We start from the raw sequence: 20809 nt of genomic DNA, 5'->3' as shown, positions 1-20809 counted from the left end.
ACTGTGTGAGAAAGAAAAACAATGAAATATTTAAAGATTTTAAATAATAGTAAAACATACAAGGAGCCAGTAATGAAAGAACTAAGTGTGGTAACACAGGTAACACAGGTTGTTTGTGTTTGTCTGTTGCTATAGAGATGAACAGAAGCTCATCAGTGTGGAAAGAGAAACTGATGCAGGAACACAGTTATGTGTCTTACTCATATTCAGAGTTCATATTAAATATTCAATATATATGGGCTATTATTTAAATTAAAATGTATTATGATTTATTAAGATTTATATTTAATCATATTGCATGTATATTGATGGCAAAGTAAAAGACAAGTTTACATTGTTGAATAAAAAAACTAAATCACACAAACACAAGACAATGGTTTTTAGAGTTTTAATACATTCTCTGTTTGTATTTATGTCAAAGAATAAGCACAATAAATATGAAACAAAATTACTATAAATCAGGCTGTAACCACCGAACAACTGATTGGAGTGTGTCACGCAATATTCAGATTATTATCATTATTAAAATTGATTATTACAGTTTTACATTTGGTCCTTCTAAATCTTGAATATTTACATCATTGCAATAAACTATTGCAGTGATAAACATGCAACGCTCAACAAACAAACAGCAGTGGATGAAAACTATTTCATTTTATACAATAAAAAGACGATAGCAGCAATAATGAGAAACAGTAAAATCAAGACACAAATCAGCACACAGTAGCATTTCTTACTCACACAGGTTTTACTCTGCACTGGCTGAGGTGTGCGTGCGACTGTGATGTACGGTCTTGCTTGGGAATGGCCTCCGTTAATTATGTCTATGGCCAAATACTCAGGAGGATTGGGTCGTTTTGGAAGGATGGGTTCTCTGAGGAAATCCTCACGGCTCAAATCTTTAATGTCCTTCATGAGTTTGATGCTAATGCAGTAAGTGTGATTCTGGTCAAACTTCACAAGACCTGAGTGCTGTGTCACATAAACACTGTCAAATCTCTTCCACCTTGAGTTAAATAAAACAATGATGCGATCTTTGTTGCTGTTGTCTGAATGTCCTGTGTAATACTGAGTGACGTACGATGGCAGTGAGTGAGTGGTGTGCAGGTTCCCCACCTCATAGTATGGAAGGTCAGTGTAAGGAAGAAGTCTTTCCCTATTATAGAATCGGTGGAAGCCAAAAGCTCCATTTTCAGGGTCGCAGCGAGCAATCATACGACCATTGGAGTCGATCAGAACGCATTCATGAGCAAACCACCACAGCAGGATCAGACCGTGTCTGGGAGGCGGATGACCAAACCTGGACTCTTTCAGATCAGACAAATCATACAGGGTCCTCATCCTGTTCCTGACAATTCTGCTAGGAAAAATAAAAATAGTGCACTTGTAATGCAATACATGTTATAATATTATGTTTTTTAATATTTAATGCACAATTGCAGAAAAACTGCAAAAGGTAAAACAAAGAAGGAGCATAAATCATTTTGCCATCAATCAGGACTTCATTTAAATCAGTTAATTTCATCATTAATTAAGTTCTGTAAATCCCCTACACCTCATTCATAAAACATGTCTATGCACAGAGTTGAGCTAGAGTGTGCATTCACTAGAATCCATGCGTCAATCTTGCTAAGCGCCACATCAGGGTCTGAGCAGATGTACACGCTTTTCCTTGTGCACGGTAGTGTCGGAGTACTGCAGGTAGGCTATTTGGAAATCTAAGCAATTCTTGCTGCTCGCCATTCTCAAGTAAAGGATTTGGACGTTGACCTTTGCTCTTTTATATGGTAATGACATTAGGGGGTGTTTACAAGGCGAAGATCTGAAACCGTTCAGCTGCGCACAATTTCAAGAACATCTGGGATTTTTAAATTTCACTTTTGGAAAAGAGGCATATACATGTTTTTTTTTTTGCATATACGTTCATTCTCTAATCTATTAATTTATTAAATATTTGGGCTGATGGTGATGGTGTTTTCAGCTGCCAATAAGAGTTTAGTACTCACAGTTAAATGTGAAGCTATTCGGTTGTTAAGTCTGACGTCACGCGGCAGTGCCTCCGGGTCCAATCGCATGCAAGAAAACAACAAACGGTGCTAATATGCACACATGATTATTAAATTATAATCATAACGTTTATCTCCATACCATGTCCAGAGGCGTAAAGGTTTTTATACTGTACAAACTGTATATTACAACCCTATCCCTACCCATCACTGAAAACAGAATTTAAAAAAAAATGCAGTTTAGTATGTTTTCAAGCAATTTGGTTTATGAGGAAGTGTCCTTTTAATCCACCTTTACCTTGTAATATCCATGTAATTATACACATTTGTGTTCTCATAAACCACATGCCAGATCAAGAGGAACTGGCTAAAACACATTTACAGATACTGTTAACTTACAATGAGCTGAGAAAAACTGATCCTCCAAAATTACAAAATTAATGCAGTGAGATGAAGGGTTAGTCTGTAGTGCACTGATTCACCATATCTGTAAAAGTATAAACACAGTTCAAAATCAATAACTCACACACACACACACACACATACACACACACACATAAATATATATATATATATATATATATATATATATATATATATATATATATATATATATATATATATATATATATATATATATATATATATTTTATATACTGTATATAAAATATTAAAAATAAATATATAAAAATGCGCCTTACCTTGTAGCGTTATGCCTTATTAGATCTTTGGCACTGACTGCCTCATTTATATGACATGACAACACTGCATAAACTACTCTATGGTAAGTAACAAACATTAGTTGTCCCACAGGTTGTACGTGTGTTTCTGTTTTGATGAACAGAAACTCATCATGCAGAAAGCGAAATTTATGTAAAAACACATTAGGGACTGTTCATGATGGGATTTACATTAAAGCTACTTTAGATTCAACTATAATGTCTCACTCATATTCAGATTTCATATTAAAGTTTCATAGAAATATTTATGTACATCATTGTAATAAATCATTTAGAGAATCAAGTGATAAATATCCAAAGCTCAACAACACCACATCTTAAATTTATAGAACAAGCATATATTTATAATTCTATTTAAACATCATAGATTTTAATAATTTAGCATCCAAATAAGCCATTTGTCCAAATGGAGACAAGTTGTAATACACAGCTTCATAATTAAAAACAAACTGGGAAAACTATGGCTGTGTCCGAAATCACTCCTTATACCTCATTCACAATCCCCTGCATTACTTCTTTAATATAGTGAGTGAATGAAAATGGGTGAGTGAATTCAGACACTGAGTGCATTGGAAGGGCTGCAGCTTTTGCATTTTTTTTTAAAAAATTTTTAATTTTTTTTTGCTTGCTTGCCATTTAATATCATTTGAAACTTAGCAAATTGCTCCTGTAGTAATTAAAATATTTATCTTGAATCAGTCATGGAAACTTGCATGTATAAACCTTATTAAACTATTTAATAATAAATTAAAAAGCAATTTATACTTGTAGAATATGATATTACGCTGTAGCCACATTGGACCAGCGGTTTGGAAAATGGATGGATGATTCAGCTGAAGGCTCCATTTGAAGGGTTGCCAAAAGCTCCATTTGCAGGGCTGCAGCAAGCAATTATAGGAACATTGGAGACAATCTGAACACATTCATGAGCAAACCACCACAGCAAGATCAGACCGTGTCTGGGAGGCGACTGACCAAACCTGGACTCTCTCAGATCAGACAAATTATACAGGGTTCTCATCATTCATTCTGCTAAAAAAAGAAGTAAAGAACATGACTGGTTTTACTCTAACAATGGTGCACTTGTAGGCTAATGCAAAGAAGGATATTTTTAACATACAATTAAAGAAAAACTGCAAAATGCAAAACCAAGAAGGAACTAAAACCAGCTGAACTTTAAGTAAATCAGCTCATTTCCTCATGAACTCTGCATAATTATTCAATATGGCTACTTTGGAGTTTTCAGCTACCAACAAGAGTGTAGTACTCTCAGCTCACGACTAACAAAAAACACATCTGCAGTCATTAATCACTTACACAGAAATATAAAAGACTGAACCTCTAAGAATATTGTTGTGAGTTGAGTGAGATGAACGGTTAATCAGTGAGTTTGAATAAAATTTTAAGTGAAAACAAAGAAGTCCTGATCAGCTGTGCTATTAGAGCTAAGTTGATTCTAATTCACCATTGATGTTTTTTAAATAAATAAATGAATATATAAGGTCTCTCAACAGGGAATGCTCTCACCGTGTCTCTGATAATTCTGCATTTGAAAAAGATTGTTGTATCCAGCTTCAGTGTCTCGAGTGAGGTCAAAGACGCTATATAGACGCTCCTAATCTGGATTTGTAACTGCAAGCAATAATAATCAGCTATATGAGCGCATAAAATGAATCACCCTACCCTGCAGAAGTGATGGGAGTGTTCATACTCTGATAATGGCTTTTGAGGGTGGAGCAAAGATAGAAACTGAAACTGAAACTGATGCTTCATGTCACATAATTGTATGAGCAGAAGAACAGGCAAATGAGTTAAGTGGAATTAGTTTGGTTTAAAATTTGCATTTTAATATTTTCTGTTTGTTGCTTCCCTTTTCACACTAAAGTCATATTGTTAGTCAATTCTGTCAACCAGCCCCAGTCTCCCTCACATTCTTCATAGGCATTACCTATTTTCAAGGGCATCTGATATTACTGCAAGAGATGCATTTACAAAAACAAACAAACAAACACACAAAAAAGAAGTTGGAAGTATGAGTTTTTCAAAGTCATTTTATTTCAAACCAAGACAGATAAATCACATAGTATTTCATAGAAATGAAAGGAAATCAGCAATTGAATCAAAATTTGTGATTATAAGAGAAGACATATCATGATGACATCATAATAATGGGAGAAGTGAGACTTCAGCCATATGGAGGTAGAATTGTTCCAATATTCCAGAAAAATAGATTATGATCCACAAATACATTTAAAGAGATTTACAAAAAATAATCATATGCACAAATAAATAGAATGAGATCCACAAATATGTCAGGAATAACACAGAAATGAATTAAATTCACAAATAAATAATTATAATAAGAATTTTAAGCATAATAATAAGATTTGCTAATAAAATTTGCTAATAAAAAACTTTATCACAAACATTCTGTGCATTTATGGATCTCTTCCTGCACATTTTTTGAATAACCTCATGCATTTTTGGATTCTGAAACAGTTCTAGCATCAAGACTGCAGGCAAAAACAATCAGATAATCAGATTATTTGTACTTGATTGATGTCCTCATAATGTTGAGAGAAAACGTCTCAGGTTACAGATGTAACCCTGGTTCCCTGAGTAGGGAACGAGACGCTGCGTGGTAACGCATTGGGAACCTTCTGGGTGATGTCGTCACTGAAGCACTCCTGTATCTAACCAATCGCGTAGCGAGACGTCAGAGACGGGTGACGTCACGGACCAGGAAACTATAAAGCATACCCGGATGCAGAGCACGCTAACTTCTGGATAAGTCTGAGACAAATGCTCGCAAGTATGCAGGGGGTACGGCAAGAGACGCAGCGTCTCGTTCCCTACTCAGGGAACCAGGGTTACATCTGTAACCTGAGACGTTCCCTTTCGTGGGAACTGTCGACGCTGCGTGGTAACGCATTGGGAACGCTATCCCAACTGTGCCGTAGCGACAAATACTTGCCAGGTTATCTTGGCAGAACTGATGACCCCGGAGTGGAGCCGACATCAAGGTTATAAAACCTTACAAACGTGTGCTGACATGACCAGCCAGCCACAGATGTCACCGATGGAGACACCTGACATCAAAGCTTTTGATGCCGCCATACCCCGCATAGAATGGGCACGGACATTCAGAGGAGAAGGCTGTCCGGCCGCATCATATGCAAGTGTGATGGCCTCGACCACCCACTTGCTCATCCTCTGCTTAGATGCAGGGCCCCCTTTCTTAGGGGACCCATAACAGACAAAAAGCTGATCGTACTTACGCCACAGGGCAGCTCTGTGGATGTAAGTATCCAAGGCCCTTACAGGGCAGAGCAGATTTAGTCTTTCCTGATCCGAAGATTTAAAAGGAGGAGGACAGAAAGCCTGGAGCACAATGGGACCTGGAACGTGGGTAGGGACCTTAGGGACATAGCCTGGTCTAGGATGCAGGAATGCTTTCACCATTCCTGGAGCAAATTCGAGGTATGAGGGAGCAACTGACAGTGCTTGTAAATCTCCTATCCTTTTCAAAGAAGTGATAGCAAGTAGAAAGATAGTCTTTAGAGTGAGGAACCTCTCAGGAACCTCCTCTAGTGGTTCAAAGGGCGCCTCAGCCAACCCTTGTAAAACCACGGCCAGGTCCCAGGCCGGAACCCTTGTGCGCACTGGAGGCCTCAACCTCAGTGTGCCACGGAGGAAGCGAGTGACCAGGGGGTCTCGACCCACCGAAAGGCCACCTACAAGGGGAATATGAAAGGCAGATATAGCCGCAACGTAAACCTTCAATGTTGAAGGGGATAGGCCCTCCGAGAACTTTTCTTGGAGAAATGTAAGCACGTGGCTAATAGAGGCGTGGACAGGGTCCACATTAATACGTCTGCACCAGGCAGAGAACAGATTCCACTTGTATAAATAAAGCTTCCTCATGGCGGGAGCTCTGGAGTTTAATATGGTCTCCACAACCTCGGTTGGGAGACCAGCATCTATGAACCTGGCCCCCTCAGAGGCCAGGCCCATAGTTTCCATAATTCTGGGCGGGGGTGTATTATCCGACCGCCCGCTTGTGACAGGAGGTCCTGTCTGAGGGGAAGCTCCATTGGGGAGCCGTCTAATAGGGACACTAGGTCTGAGACCCATATTCTGGTTGGCCAAAAAGGGACCACCAGTATTAGGCTGACCCCCTTCCGGCGTACTTTCTCCAGAACTCCCGGGAGCAAGGCGATCGGGGGAAATGCGTACAGACGCCGCCTCGGCCACGTCTGTACCATGGCATCCAGCCCCAGAGGTGCTGGATGGGTGAGGGAGTACCAGAGTGGACACTGGGTTAACACCCCCGGGGCAAAGAGGTCGACTTCTGCGCGACCAAAATTTTTCCATAGGAGATCCACCACTTCTGGGTGAAGTCTCCACTCCCTGGGCCTCGGGCCCTGCCTCGACAGGGCGTCTGCTCCCATATTTTGGCACCCTGGGATGTAAGCTGCTCTCAGGTGACGCAAAACAACATCTCGATGCTGGACTGCCAGTTGCTCTGACTGAGCTAGAATCAACCAATCGTCGATGTAATTCAGTACGCGGATGCCCTGAAGCCTCAGCGGGGCCAGAGCCGCATCCACGCACTTCGTGAATGTGCGGGGTGATAACGATAGGCCAAACGGAAGAACCTTGTACTGGTAAGCTTCGACCCCGAAAGCAAACCTGAGGAACTTCCTGTGAGAAGGATGGATGGACACATGAAAGTATGCATCTTTCAGGTCTATCGCCACAAACCAGTCCTCGGACCTGATCTGTGGGATAATCTGTTTGAGTGTAAGCATCTTGAACATGAGCTTCTGGATTGAGCGATTTAACACGCGTAAATCTATGATAGGACGTAGTCCTCCATCCTTCTTCGGAACAATGAAGTAACGGCTGTAGAAGCCTGACAGCTTGCTGGGAGGAGGGACCCTTTCTATAGCTCCTTTTTGCAAGAGTGTCATAACCTCTTGTTCCATCACCAGAGACTGCTCGGGGGTCACCACTGTGGGAAGGACCCCGTTGAATATGGGTGGGCGAGACCCGAACTGTATTCTGTAACCCTTTTCTATCATGAGCAGCACCCAATTTGATATATTTGGAAGTAGTTTCCACTCTGCCAAAAAATCTACTAAGGGAACCAGTCTCTCGAGACTGGTCTCTGGTGTTTTTTGAGCACTTGGCTCGGTGCTCTGACACGGCGCGCCAGCAGACAACCGAATCAAGTGGCCGGCCCTCCTCGAAGGACCGGCGGGGACCGCCGTGCCCTGACGCACACTGGGTGGCAGGGTTGACGGACTGTCCCCCTGAGGGTGCCGAAGGGGAGCGGGGATTAGATGTATTTTTTTTCCAGCTTCCTCCGGAGGGGACCACCCTCATTGGGTCCTGACCCACATACTTCCCCAGTCTCGACGCTCACCACATCAACCTCCTCGGAGGAAGAGAGGTGAAGCGCCGATGCCTCTCTCCGGGGGGAAGAAACCGCAACGCGTGCTTCCGCCGCCTGAGAAGAGACACTGGGGCTGGCGGGTAAAGGGTGAGATAAGGCTGGGCCCGTCTCAACCCCCTCCACGAGCTCCATCTGCGAACCCCACGACAACAGCCGGCGCTGCGCCTCAGCAACAGCAGGACCCGACCCGCGGGGAACGCTCGCCGAGGCACCCTCCTCGAAGAGTGCTTGGCGAGATCTCAACACTCTGAGGGTTAGTCTCTCGCAATGCACGCAGACAGCTCCCTCGAGAGCTGCCTGGGCATGCTCACCCCCCAGACAAACGACACACATATTGTGTGTGTCCCCATCAGGAATATATCTGGGACAGGGATGCACACACTTCCTGAATCGTTTTTCCTCCGCCATTATAACTGTCTTATCTATATATATAAATATATGTGTGGTGTTTGTGGTGTTTGTGCAACTCTTGTCCTCGGACGAAGAGATATTGTCAATAAATACGGGACAAACAACACCAAATAAGACAGACAAGATAACATAGAGCGCTTTGTTGAAGACACAGAAGCTAGCGTGCTCTGCATCCGGGTATGCTTTATAGTTTCCTGGTCCGTGACGTCACCCGTCTCTGACGTCTCGCTACGCGATTGGTTAGATACATGAGTGCTTCAGTGACGACATCACGCAGAAGGTTCCCAATGCTTTACCACGCAGCATCGACAGTTCTTACGAAAGGGAACGTTCTTGTAACATCTTTATGATGTTATTTTTACTTGTCTGATGTTCTCATAATGTTGTGTGAAAACGTTCTCTTAAAGTTCTTGTAACGTCTTTATGATGTTATTTTTACTTGATGAACATTCTCATAACGTTCTTAGAGCAACATTCTTGGAATGTCTTTATGATGTTATTAATATTTGCTAAATGTATTTTAGAAAGGTTTAGTTGGAGGTTCAACTAACATTTTTTCATTAAAGAGAATTGAAGAGAACATGAAGTCAAAAGACACATGCATAAGGAACAAATAATGAATGCAAGTTGTATTCATTTGATTCTCAACTAAATTACTCACAACTCTGTGCATGCGCTTCTATTCCACACCATTTTTAAACCAAACATCCAGCATCTCTCTCTTCAGCCTGAAGCATCACTGTAAAATGACTTTCTTCTTTCTGACAAACACAATCAGAGATATATTAATAAATATTCTGGGGCATCTAAGCTTTATAATGGCAGTATGCATTACCAAATGAGTATGAGCTGAAGAAAGTGTCTCCATCCACATCCATCCATCATAAATACATTCCACATGGCTCTGGGGGGTTAATAAAGGCCTTCTGAAGTGAAGCGACGCATTTGTGTAAAAAAAAAAAAAATCCATATTTAACAAGTTATGAAGTAGAATATCTGACTTACACCTTCCGTATTCAAATTACAGAAAGAACGGAACTGGTGTTGTGTCAATTGCATGTGAATAGGGCAATGTTGAATAGGGCAGGGATGGACAACTCCGGTCCTGGATGGCCAGTGTCCAGCAGAGTTTAGCTCCAACCCTAATCAAACACACCTGAACCAGCTAATCAAGTTCTTTAGGATTAGTAGAAAGTTATAGGCAAGTGAATTTTTATCAGGGATGGAGATAAACTCTGCAGGACATCCCTGGCGTAGGGCAAACAGCGTAAGCTTTTTGAAGAATACTGAAGGTGGTCTGGTGGAATATGCTATTGATGGCACTTGTGGCAAAGTAATAGACAAGTTTGCTTTGTTAAATTAAAAAAAGAAATTAAATCACACAAATACAAGCCAGTGGTTTTTGGAATTTTAATACTACACAAAGTAATTTTTTCTCAACATTCTCTGTGTGTATATATGTCAAAGAATATGTACAACAAAGATGAAACAAAGTTATTATAAATTAGGACATATCCAATGAAGACACTGATTGGAGCGCGTCAAGCAATATTCAGATTAATATCAATGTTAATGTTGATTCTTACAGTTGTACATTTGGTCCTTCTAAATCTTCAATATTTATTTACATCATTGCAACAATGTATCTTATTCTACATAATAATAAACATGTAAATGTATTTAAAATCTTTCATTCAAATAAGCAACTGATCCAAAGGAAACAAAATTCAACATGCAGCTTCAGAATTAGCTAGAATAACAAACAGCAGTGGATGAAAACTATTTCAGTTTAAACCATAAAACGACACTAACAACAACAATGAGAAACAGTAAAATCAAGACACAAATCAGCACACAGCAGCATTTCTTACTCACACATCTAGTTTCACTTTGCACTGGCTGAGGTGTATGTGATGGTCTAGCTTGGGCATTGGGCATTTCATTGTTAGTCATGTCTATGGAACAATGTTCAGAAGGATTGGGTTGTTTTGGAAGGATGAGTTTTCTGAGGAAATCCTCACGGCTCAGATTTTTAATGTCCTTTATGAGTTTGATGCTAATGCGGTAAGTGTGATTCTGGTCAAATCTCACCTGATCTGAGTGCTGTGTCACATAAACACTGTCAAATCTGTTCAACCTCGAGTTAAATAAAACAATGATGCGATCAGTATTGCTGTCGTCTAAATATCCTGTGTAATACTTAATGACGTACAGTGGCAGTGAGCCAGTGGTGTTCAGGTTCCCCACCTCATAGTATGGGAGGTTAGTGCGAGGAAGAAGTTTGTCCCAGTTATAGAATCGGTGGAAGCCAAAAGCTCCATTTGCAGGGTCGCAGCGAGCAATCATACGATCATAGTCAATCTGAACACATTCATGAGTAAACCACCACAGCAAGATCAGACCATGTCTGGGAGGTGGCCAACCATACCTGGTCTTTCTCAGATCAGATAATTCATCCAGAGTTCTCGTCATGTTCCTGACAGTTCTGCTGAAAAAAAAAAGAAAAAAAAAAAGATGCACTTGCAATGCAATAAATGTTATAATATTATGTTCCCTTTCGAATGGGAACTCACACTGCATCTGACAAGACACTAGGGGGAATGCCTTACTGTGACCGGTGTCTGAAGCAAATATACAATCAAGACAATCATATTGTCCGGCAACAGCCTGTGACGTAATCACTGGTGCGAGTATAAAGGGGCATAACAGGTAGGCCGAGATGCGGTGTCTTGTTCCCCTTCTCAGGGAACCATGGTTACATTTGTAACCTGAGACATTCCCTTTTGAATGGGAACTCGCACTGCGTCTGACAAGATACCCACTCCGTCATGCCGAGGAGAAGCGTGCAATATCGGCGGTGCTAAGCACTGAACAAGCTGAATGCCTGAGGAATACATCATCCTCTTCTTTGTCTTCAGAAGCCATTTGTTTGAAGCGTGCACAGTAAGCGACTTTCATTCTTTTGTTATGGAGTCTGGCTGTGCTAAAGCATTTAGTAAGTCTGTTGATCCATGTCCTCATTATTTGACACATAATGATACACACAACATTTGTGTTATGTGTTTGGGGTGAAGAGCATGCACGCTCAGTCCTCGAAGGGGTTGTTTGTGAATCTCCGTTCTTGTCTGTCCCACGGCTAGATTAGGTCTGCCTTGGAGGCATGAAAAAGTGAGAGTCTCTCTTGGTAGACTAGACAAGCACTTCCTGTCTGGACATAACGGAGATCAAAAAATCCTAGAAGAAGCCATTCATCCCGCATACATGCTATTTGTACAAATATCAAGGGGATGCTTGAGTGCATATATTTGTTGATGTCTCCTATTGAAGAGATGCTCGCGAGCTATCTTTCAAAGAGGGAAACTTCGGCACTGAAGGCAAGGCTCCAATCTTGCCATCCAAGCCCCTTAGAACAACATTTTGTTTAAATGGCAAGGCAAACGTGGCAGCGGGTCAGACTGAGGCTGCTTTGCACACCATGTCGGTGTTGAAAGCATACCAAGCTGATCTGCTGAGGGACCTGGACCAAGGTCAGGGTCTTTCCCCTCATGCAGTGGCTGAGCTACGCCACACCACTGATCTAGTTCTCAGGGTCTCTAAACAAACCATTGCCACAATTGGCACGTCGATGGCGGCGACGGTGGCCACGGAGAGATGTCTGTGGGTGAACTTTGCTTAAAGTGCTGGGGAAAAAGAGCTTTTTCTGTGGCTGGTCCCACTTTATGGAAAATCCTTCCAAACCACATATGAGTTACTTCTGCCTTATCTGCATTCAAATCTAGTCTTAAAACAAATCTCATTTCATTGGCTTTTAATACTGTCTTGTTTTATTCTTCTATGCTTCCTTTAATAAACTACACTGAGCTAAAACTGGAACTGAACCTTGCTAGCATTTGGGAGAAAGAGAAGGGATTTCTCCTCGATGTGCCGATTTCGCCTTCTGAACTGTTCAGCACATCCGTTGAGGCATTGGTTGTTAAGTTTAAGGAGGCGACGGCGTGTACTGCAGCCTTTAAAAAAAGTTCATACCGCGCCAACCTGGGTCCGCACCCAAACAGCCAGGGGGCTTGGGCTATCTTAGGGCCTGTTTACACCTGGTCACTTCATGCATTTTCTCTGATTGGATAGCTATCCAATCACGAAAAGACCAGGTGTAAATGCCCTCGAAACGCATTTGAGATGGATTTAAATCTGATTGCTTAAACCACTTCAGGAGGTGGTCTGGGATGCATTCCAGTAAAAACCGATAAAGTCTAAATGCATCTGGTTGTTGAAACCACATATGGAGATTTTACTCCTCCCAAAAATGCTCAAATTTAAACGTGTGCGAGCATGTTATAGGCTAAATAACATGCTATAGCCAGATATGACAGCGCTACTGCATCACGCATCACCGCAGATGAACAGCTGAGTATCTCATCAGCAAGCCAAACCACAACTGCTGCAAATGAAACTGAAAATCATCTTCATTAAAAGTACTGACTAAATGATCTTACAAATTTACACATACAAATTTATGTGGCCAAGTGTAAATGGAATCTTAGGCTCATGACCAAAGACTGGGCCAAAAGGCTAGTGTTGCCCCTTGCACACCTACTCCTCTGAGGAGCAGGTCAAGGAAGAAGAAACACGATCTCAGGGAAGCGATTCAATCAAGATGCTCTCAACCAATTATGATATGGCTATAAAGTTATTACCCCTTCTGATGGTTCGCTCTGACCTTTGAAGAGAGTGTATGACTTGTGTCAGAACTGTGAGTCATATCTGCCTCTTTCTGGTGATATTTTCTTTTTTTTTTTTTAATTATGTGTAGGCTCTTATGTGTAGCTAAAAATAATATTATTATTTTTTGCTTAGTTTAATTGGAGGTAGGAGCTTTAGAGTATTTCACTTTGGGTAGGCATGTATTTTAGGTTGAAGGACCCTATCAGGCCATCTTGAGATGCCCACGAGGGGAGCTGGTAGGTATTCCCTTCGCTTTAGAGGGTCATCATGTAGAATATTCCGCTTCCCTAGAACCTTTTTTAGTCCTGGGTGTCCCCTTCGGGCCACACAGGGTTTCTCCCCTCACTCAGAGGGTCGGTTTGCTGAGTCTTTGCTGTCCAGGACTTCCATCACTATATTCTGGTTTGGAAATGCCTGTTACTGTTGCAACACTCTCTCATTGGAAGCTAAGAAACAGATAGGTTGTTGACTGAGCATGCCACTGTAATAGGGTTATTATAAGACTGGCTGTATTCCCTTAAAGGTATCTATTTGTAGGACAAATGATCCCAAGCCTTGAGTTCTACCGCTTGGCCATTCTTCTCATTTTAAATGCGGGAGTTTCATATCAGGGTTTGTAGCTTGGGCTATGGCTGCAGGGAATAAAAATCATAAGCAGCTGCTGGTGTGACCTCAGGGGATTCTGACCCTGATTTATGAGTCAGGACGTTCAGCTTGTTCAGTGTTTAGCACTGCCGATAGCGCATGCTTCCCCTTAGCATGGCGGAGTGGGAATTTGTTCCCCCTAGTATCTTGTCAGATGCAGTGAGAGTTCCCATTCAAAAGGGAGCGTCTGGGGTTACAAATGTAACCATGGTTCCCTGAGAAGGGGAACAAGACACTGCGTCTCGCTGCCATGCTTCGGGCTACCTGTTATGTCTTCTTCAGGCGAAGAAGTGGATGACATATCCTCAGGCACCCCTTTTTACTTACGGTCGCACCAGTGATTATGTCATCCTGTCGCCGGAAAATATGATTGTTGCGTTTGTATTTGCTTCAGACACCGGTCACAGTAAAGCTTTCCCCCTAGTGTCTTGTCAGATGCAGTGTCTCGTTCCCCTTCTCAGATGTTTTTTAATATAAAATGTACAATTACAGGAAATACTGAAAATGTAAAACCAAGAAGGAACAGAAATCTGCTCGTCGTCATTCAGGATTTCATGTAAATTAGTTAATTTCATCATTAGTTAAATCTGCAGAACTGAAACGCCCGTTCTTCATAAAGTTCTGTAAATCCCCTGCTGTTTACATGTTCATTTATTAAATATTTAGGCTAATGGTGATGGTGTTTTCAGCTACCAATAAGAGTTTAGTACTCACAGCTTTATATATTTAACAAATTTGAAACTATTCAGCAGAATTTATTTAAAAAGCAGCACATCAAAGTCTGTTTTGACCAAAAGCAAACAGCAGACCCAAGAGGAACTGGCTAAAACTCATTTACAGATACTGATTACTTACAAAACACTGAGAAAAACTGATCCTCCAAAATTATTGCAGTGAGATGAAGGGTTAATCTGTAGTGCACTGATCTGTAAAAGCATAAGCAATGAGCAAAGTCAAGCAAATGCAAAACCAATAAAAAGTGTGCATTCGCGCGCAAACACAGATATGTAAAGTATATAAACACATAAAAAAAATGAAACACATTACCTTATAGTGAAATACCTTATTTAGATCTTTGGCACTGACAGCCTCATTTATATGACATGTCAACAAGGCGTATTTGCTGATATCACTATAGTGACAGGAACTACTCTATAGTAAGTAACAAACATTAGTTATCCCACAGGTTGTACGTGTGTTTCTGTTTTGATGATCAGAACCTCATCAGGTGGAAAGCGAAATTTATGCAGAAACACATTAGGAACTGTTTATGAGGGGATTTACATTAAAGCTACTTTAGATTCAACTACGTCTTACTCATATTCAGATATCATATATTCATATCAAGTGATAAACATGGAAAACTCAATATCATATCTTACATTTATAGAATGATGAGCATATATTTGTAATTATATTTAAACATACTTATCATAGATTATATTCATTTAGCATCCAAATAAGCCATTTGTCCAAATAGAAACAAGCTGCAATACACAACTTCATAATTAAAAACAAACAAAACAAACAGCGTGAAAACTATATTTTAATTATTAATAGCAAAGATTACAGCAAAAAAAAAAAAAGAAAAGAAAAGAAAAGAGCAATAATGTACAAATTACCACAGTGCAGAATTTCACACAGACAGCTGCAGTTTATGGATGTGACCTTTGACTCTGATAGTGTTCAATCTGACTGAGCTAAATGGAAACTGTGACTGCAATGCTGTTCTGTAGTAATATGATAAGAATCGTTCAAAGTTTAGAATCAAGCTGGTCAACTTCTCAATTTGACAGGATTTTAAAGAGTTAAACCAGAAGAGAAAAAAAATCCCGGTTTAACTTTTTAATGTCCCTCACTAATGCAGTAGGTGCAATTCTGGTCACCTGGCCTGAGTGCTGTATCACCTAAATCCTGTCAAATCATGGAGTGGACCAGCTTGTTTTAAATAAAACAACAATGCAAACTCAGCAGAATAAAGTTTTTTGGGTGCTAGACTATGAGCAAAACATATCTGCAGTCATTAATCACTTACACAGAAATATAAAAATAAATATAAAAAACCTCTAAGAATATTGTTGTGAGTTGAGTGAGATGAACGGTTAATCAGTGAGTTTGAATAGAATTTTAAGTAAAAACAAAGAAGTCCTGATCAGCTGTGCTATTAGAGCTAAGTTGATTCTAATTCACAATTGATGTTTTTTAAATAAATAAATGAATATATAAGGTCTCTCAACAGGGAATGCTCTCACCGTGTCTCTGATAATTCTGCATTTGAAAAAGATTGTTGTATCCAGCAGTTCCTGAATGTAGCAGCTTCAGTGTCTCGTGTGAGGTCAAAGACGCTATATAGACGCTCCTGCTTTGTAACTGTAAAGCAATAATAATCAACTACATGAACACATAAAATGAATCCACCTTATACCCTGCAGAAGTGATGGGAGTGTTCATTCTCTGATAATGGCTGTTTAGGGTGGAGCAAAGATCTGCAAACAGAAACTGATGCTGCTCCATGTCATATATTTGCATGAGCAGAAGAACAGGCAAATGAGAGTTAAGTGGAATTAGTTTGGTATACAATTTGCATTTTAATATTTTCTGTTTGTTGCTTCCCTTTTAAAACTAAAATCATATTGTTTGATAAATCAGAAATAGTCAATAAAGAATTAAAATTCTGTCAACCAGCCCCAGTCTCCCTCTCATTCTTCATAGGCATAGCTATTTTCAAGAACATCTGATATTGCTGAAAGAGATGCATTTACACACACACAAAAAAAGTATGAGTTTCCAAAGTCATTTTATTTCAAACCAAGACAGATAAATCACATAGTGTTTCATATAGAAACGAAAGGAAATCAGCAATTGAATCAAAATTTGTGATATCATGATGACATCATAATAACGGGAGAAGTGAGACTTCAGCCATATGGAGATAGAGTCGTTCCAGTATTCCAGATAAATAGATTATGATCCACAAATACATTTAAAGAGATTCACAAAAAATAATCATATGCACAAATAAATAGAATGAGATCCACAAATATGTCAGGAATTTCACAAAAAAAAAAAAGAATTAAATTCACAAATAAATAAAATGAGATTTGCTAATAAATCAAAAATACAGAAAAACGTAAATATTGTGAAATGTTATTACGATTTAAAATAACGTTTTTCTATTTTAATATACTTTAAAATATTATTTATTTCTGTGATGCAAAGCTGAATTTTCAGCATCATTACTCTTCAGTGTCACATGATCCTTCAGAAATCATTCTAATATGCTGATTGTCGGAAACAGTTGTGCTGCTTAATATTTTTTGGAATCTGTGATACTTTTTTTCAGGATTTATTGATGAATAAAAGGTTAAAAAAGATTAAAAATAATTCTAACAATATAAGCCTTTACTATCACTTTTTATCAGGAAAAAAAACTGAAAAAAAATTTTGCTTTCAAAAAAGAAAGAAAAAAATGACTGACCCCAAACTTTTAAACAGTAGTGAAAAATGTTTCTATTTTGTAACAATGTTTTTATTTTGGAAAGATTATTATTGTTACAAAATATTTGTAACCGCAGAAAGATTTTAATACACACCATGTTTTAAGTTCATGTCTGTAACCTGTGCAGTCAGGCCCGCTCCAAGCAGGACTCGAACAGGTGCAGGGCTGCCAGGGCTGTGCAACAAAACCATCCCAAAAGTAGCGTAATCACAGAAACAGTGTAAAAGGAGCCCAATTTCAGACTTGGCAACAATGAGCCGAGCATCATTACATGGCAGCTGTGTGACAGCTGACAGTGGACGTTTGTTTGTGCAAACACTTCATGGGTTTTGTGCTTCAGTGCTTCAATGTCGGCGCCGTCGGGACACCAGACTAGGTAAAATATGTATGGTTAAACTGTGTAATGTCAATTATATTGTTAGCAGCTATCCAATCAGAATGCTAGCAGCCGATCACGTGACCGGCTTGGAGATTTCAGAAAAAACTCAAACAAGATGGCGGGCTCTCACCTGCAGTGGAGCGAAGGAGCGTGAACTTATATCTTTTTATGCCTGTAAGTTGCGATGTGTCAACCCAAAACAGGGAATTTACCTTATTTACTGCTTAAAATACCAACATATGTCCAATTTAATGTGCCTAGTCTGTAATATAGCTATCATATGTTTTCAGTTATTTTTAGTTCTCCCTTTTCCCATCACAAATCAGGTCAGAAAGGCATTTATATTTAATAAAAAGAAAATATTTGATTAGTTGAAATAAAGTGCCAAACAATTAAGTATTTATTGGGTTGGCAATAGATTTGCTCCTCTCTGATTAGTTGCTGCCAACTTTCCGTTGCCCTGTGTCTCAACAGGTTGCCCGTTAAAGGCAACATTTCTCAGCAAAATTGTTCAAAAAGTTGCCTACTGCAGAATGAGTACAATTATTGAGTTTATAAAGCCAATTATAAACCCAACATCCACAGTGTCATACAATGTAATCCTATTATATTTAATGTACGTAATATTGAATGTTATATTATTAACTATAAATTGAAATCACTGTTTTTACTGCAGTGAAAATTTTCAGATTTGGCTTATTTTTGAAAGTTTGGTGAGGGTAAGTAAATGATGCAAGAATTTTCATTTCTGAATGAACAATTCCTTTATTGCATTGAAAATAGACACGATTAATTAAAAATAGAACCCAATGCATCTTAATAATCCTGCTCGAAGTAATGACTTAAATGATCCATTGACATGATCCAAATCTATTTACTCATTTTAAAACAATTAGTTTGCTATTATAGGTTATTAAAAGTCCAGGAAGGCACTTGCAGTGTGAGGCACTATGAACAGGAATGTTTGATTTCCAACATTAGTGTCTGTAGGATCCAGACAGATAAAAACACATAACACGAGCTCAACGACGATGACGACGATTACGGCGCTTCCTGATCTTGACTTGTCTGATGAAATCTGACCATTCCATGCCCTGAATGATCTCAATGAGGCCTTGGCTGATGCGGAAGGTGCTGTCCTCATCGAATAGCCCTTGCCCTAAGTGATGTGTCACGTAAATCCTGTCAAACCATTTGTCATTCCAGTCTGAATTGACTGAGACAACAATACGATCTGAGTTGCTTGCATGTTCGTCACTGTTGTAGTTCTTAGTGACTTGATGAGGGAGGTCGTCCCGATTGTGCAGGTTGCCCACTTCATAGTACAGTAAGTCAGTATCAGGAAGAAGGTCTTCCGCGTTATGGAACAGGTGGAAGCCAAAATCTCCATCTTCAGGGTTGCACTGTGCAATCATTTTGCCATCTTCATCAATTTCAACACATTCATCAGCAAACCACCACAGCAGACTGAGACCATGTCTGGGATATGGCTGACCGAACCCGGTCTCTCTCAGATGGGCCAGTTCATTCAGTGTTCTCAGTCGGGTCATTTTCTAGAAATGAAAGAGTAATAAGGAATGAACTACAGTGTAAAATATACATTACAAAAATGTATCAAAACTATGAGAAGACAATGACACAAAATGAAAATTTAATTTGCTTTCAGCTTGGCACAATTAAAAATGAGTTCAAAATATATTTTTTTAATCTTCAGATAAGCAAGTGTGCAGGGTAGAGATAAACATTTAGAACAGAGTCTGACGGTGAGTTCAACTGTTCATATGTAGTGAATTGCTTCATAATGATTTTTATTAAAAAATAATAATAAAAATAATAAAAAGAGGCAAAACCATGAAACAGTAGAACTAGTTCTCATTTTAAATAAGTTTATCTGAACTGTAAAGTCATAAAAAATTATTAAACTAATTAACAGCACCCTAAAGCCAAGAGAGACTAGGCCTCTCGACTGATCGATCAATTATTTATTTGTTTGTTTGTTTGTTTAACAGTTTCAATGTAGTCTGTTTTTGTGGACTAAATTGACACAGTAGGTTTCATTTCTCTTTAAACACACACCCAACTCAACTCAGCAGCCCATCTGGAATACAGATTGCAAGTGAGAGATGATTTCCACGCAATAGATTTTTTTTTTTTTTTTGAACAGCAATATATGAACAGCAATATCTGGTCTAAGGTTCAAAATGATCCCATGATAGGCATATAAACAAGCAAACAGACAAACAGAACACAGAATACTGTACCTTGTTCACGCGCTGTGAGAAGATCTGCGTCTGTGCAGCTCACGCGCTCACTTTATTCTTCATGTGTCTGTTAGTGGGCGGCGAAAAACACAAACTATCCGAAACTAACACTGGACTTCCTTGGATGAATATCAAGGGAGAATCAAGGGAGGACCAGGGTTTATCTGTTTGTTTGTTTGTTTGTTTGTTTGTTTGTTTGTTTGTTTTATGAGAAAATAACTCATGAATCTCCACCTAAAAATGAATACGAAATAACAGGCCATGTCTTTTAAATTAGCAATTAAATGAAAATAAGCTATTGTTACAGAAATTAAAACGGGTACTATTTCTTTGATTCAGTTAGTTGGACATTTTTTTTTCTCACCGTGTTAAGATGTTGTTGTTATTGAGAGAGTGTTTCTTTCTACAGCCGCGGAAGAACAGATGAATAAAGTGAAACTAAAGCAGATTGACAGTAGTGTATTGATGAGAGATGAGAAAACACAAATATTAGTAGCCTGTATTCATAAAGGCATAGCGTCATGCAATGTGAATAAATGTCGCACTGGTTTTCTAGGCTATATGTTTATTTTGAAGTCAGTTTCTGTATCAGACACTGTGACTACAAAAAGGTAAATTTTCAACTTTCAAAAGATATTTCATTGATTTAACACAAATTGGTGACGAACGATATGCCCCAGTAGTAAAG

At 39.4% G+C, this 20809-nt stretch overlaps 1 long non-coding RNA gene across 1 annotated transcript; it reads right to left on the bottom strand.

Annotated features, from left to right (window-relative positions):
- Positions 1–404: 404 nt before the first annotated feature.
- LOC137033005 (uncharacterized) lies at positions 405–4396 on the bottom strand. The gene is made up of 3 exons (XR_010896786.1): positions 4274–4396; positions 2406–2493; positions 405–1360 (listed from the first exon to the last, which is right to left on the bottom strand). It is a non-coding gene; the product is annotated as an uncharacterized lncRNA (long non-coding RNA).
- Positions 4397–20809: the final 16413 nt, after the last annotated feature.

Source organism: Chanodichthys erythropterus, chromosome 12 (genome assembly GCF_024489055.1).
Source record: "Chanodichthys erythropterus isolate Z2021 chromosome 12, ASM2448905v1, whole genome shotgun sequence".
In the NCBI taxonomy this organism is placed as follows: domain Eukaryota; kingdom Metazoa; phylum Chordata; class Actinopteri; order Cypriniformes; family Xenocyprididae; genus Chanodichthys; species Chanodichthys erythropterus.
This window is presented reverse-complemented; position numbering and strand designations above follow the sequence as displayed.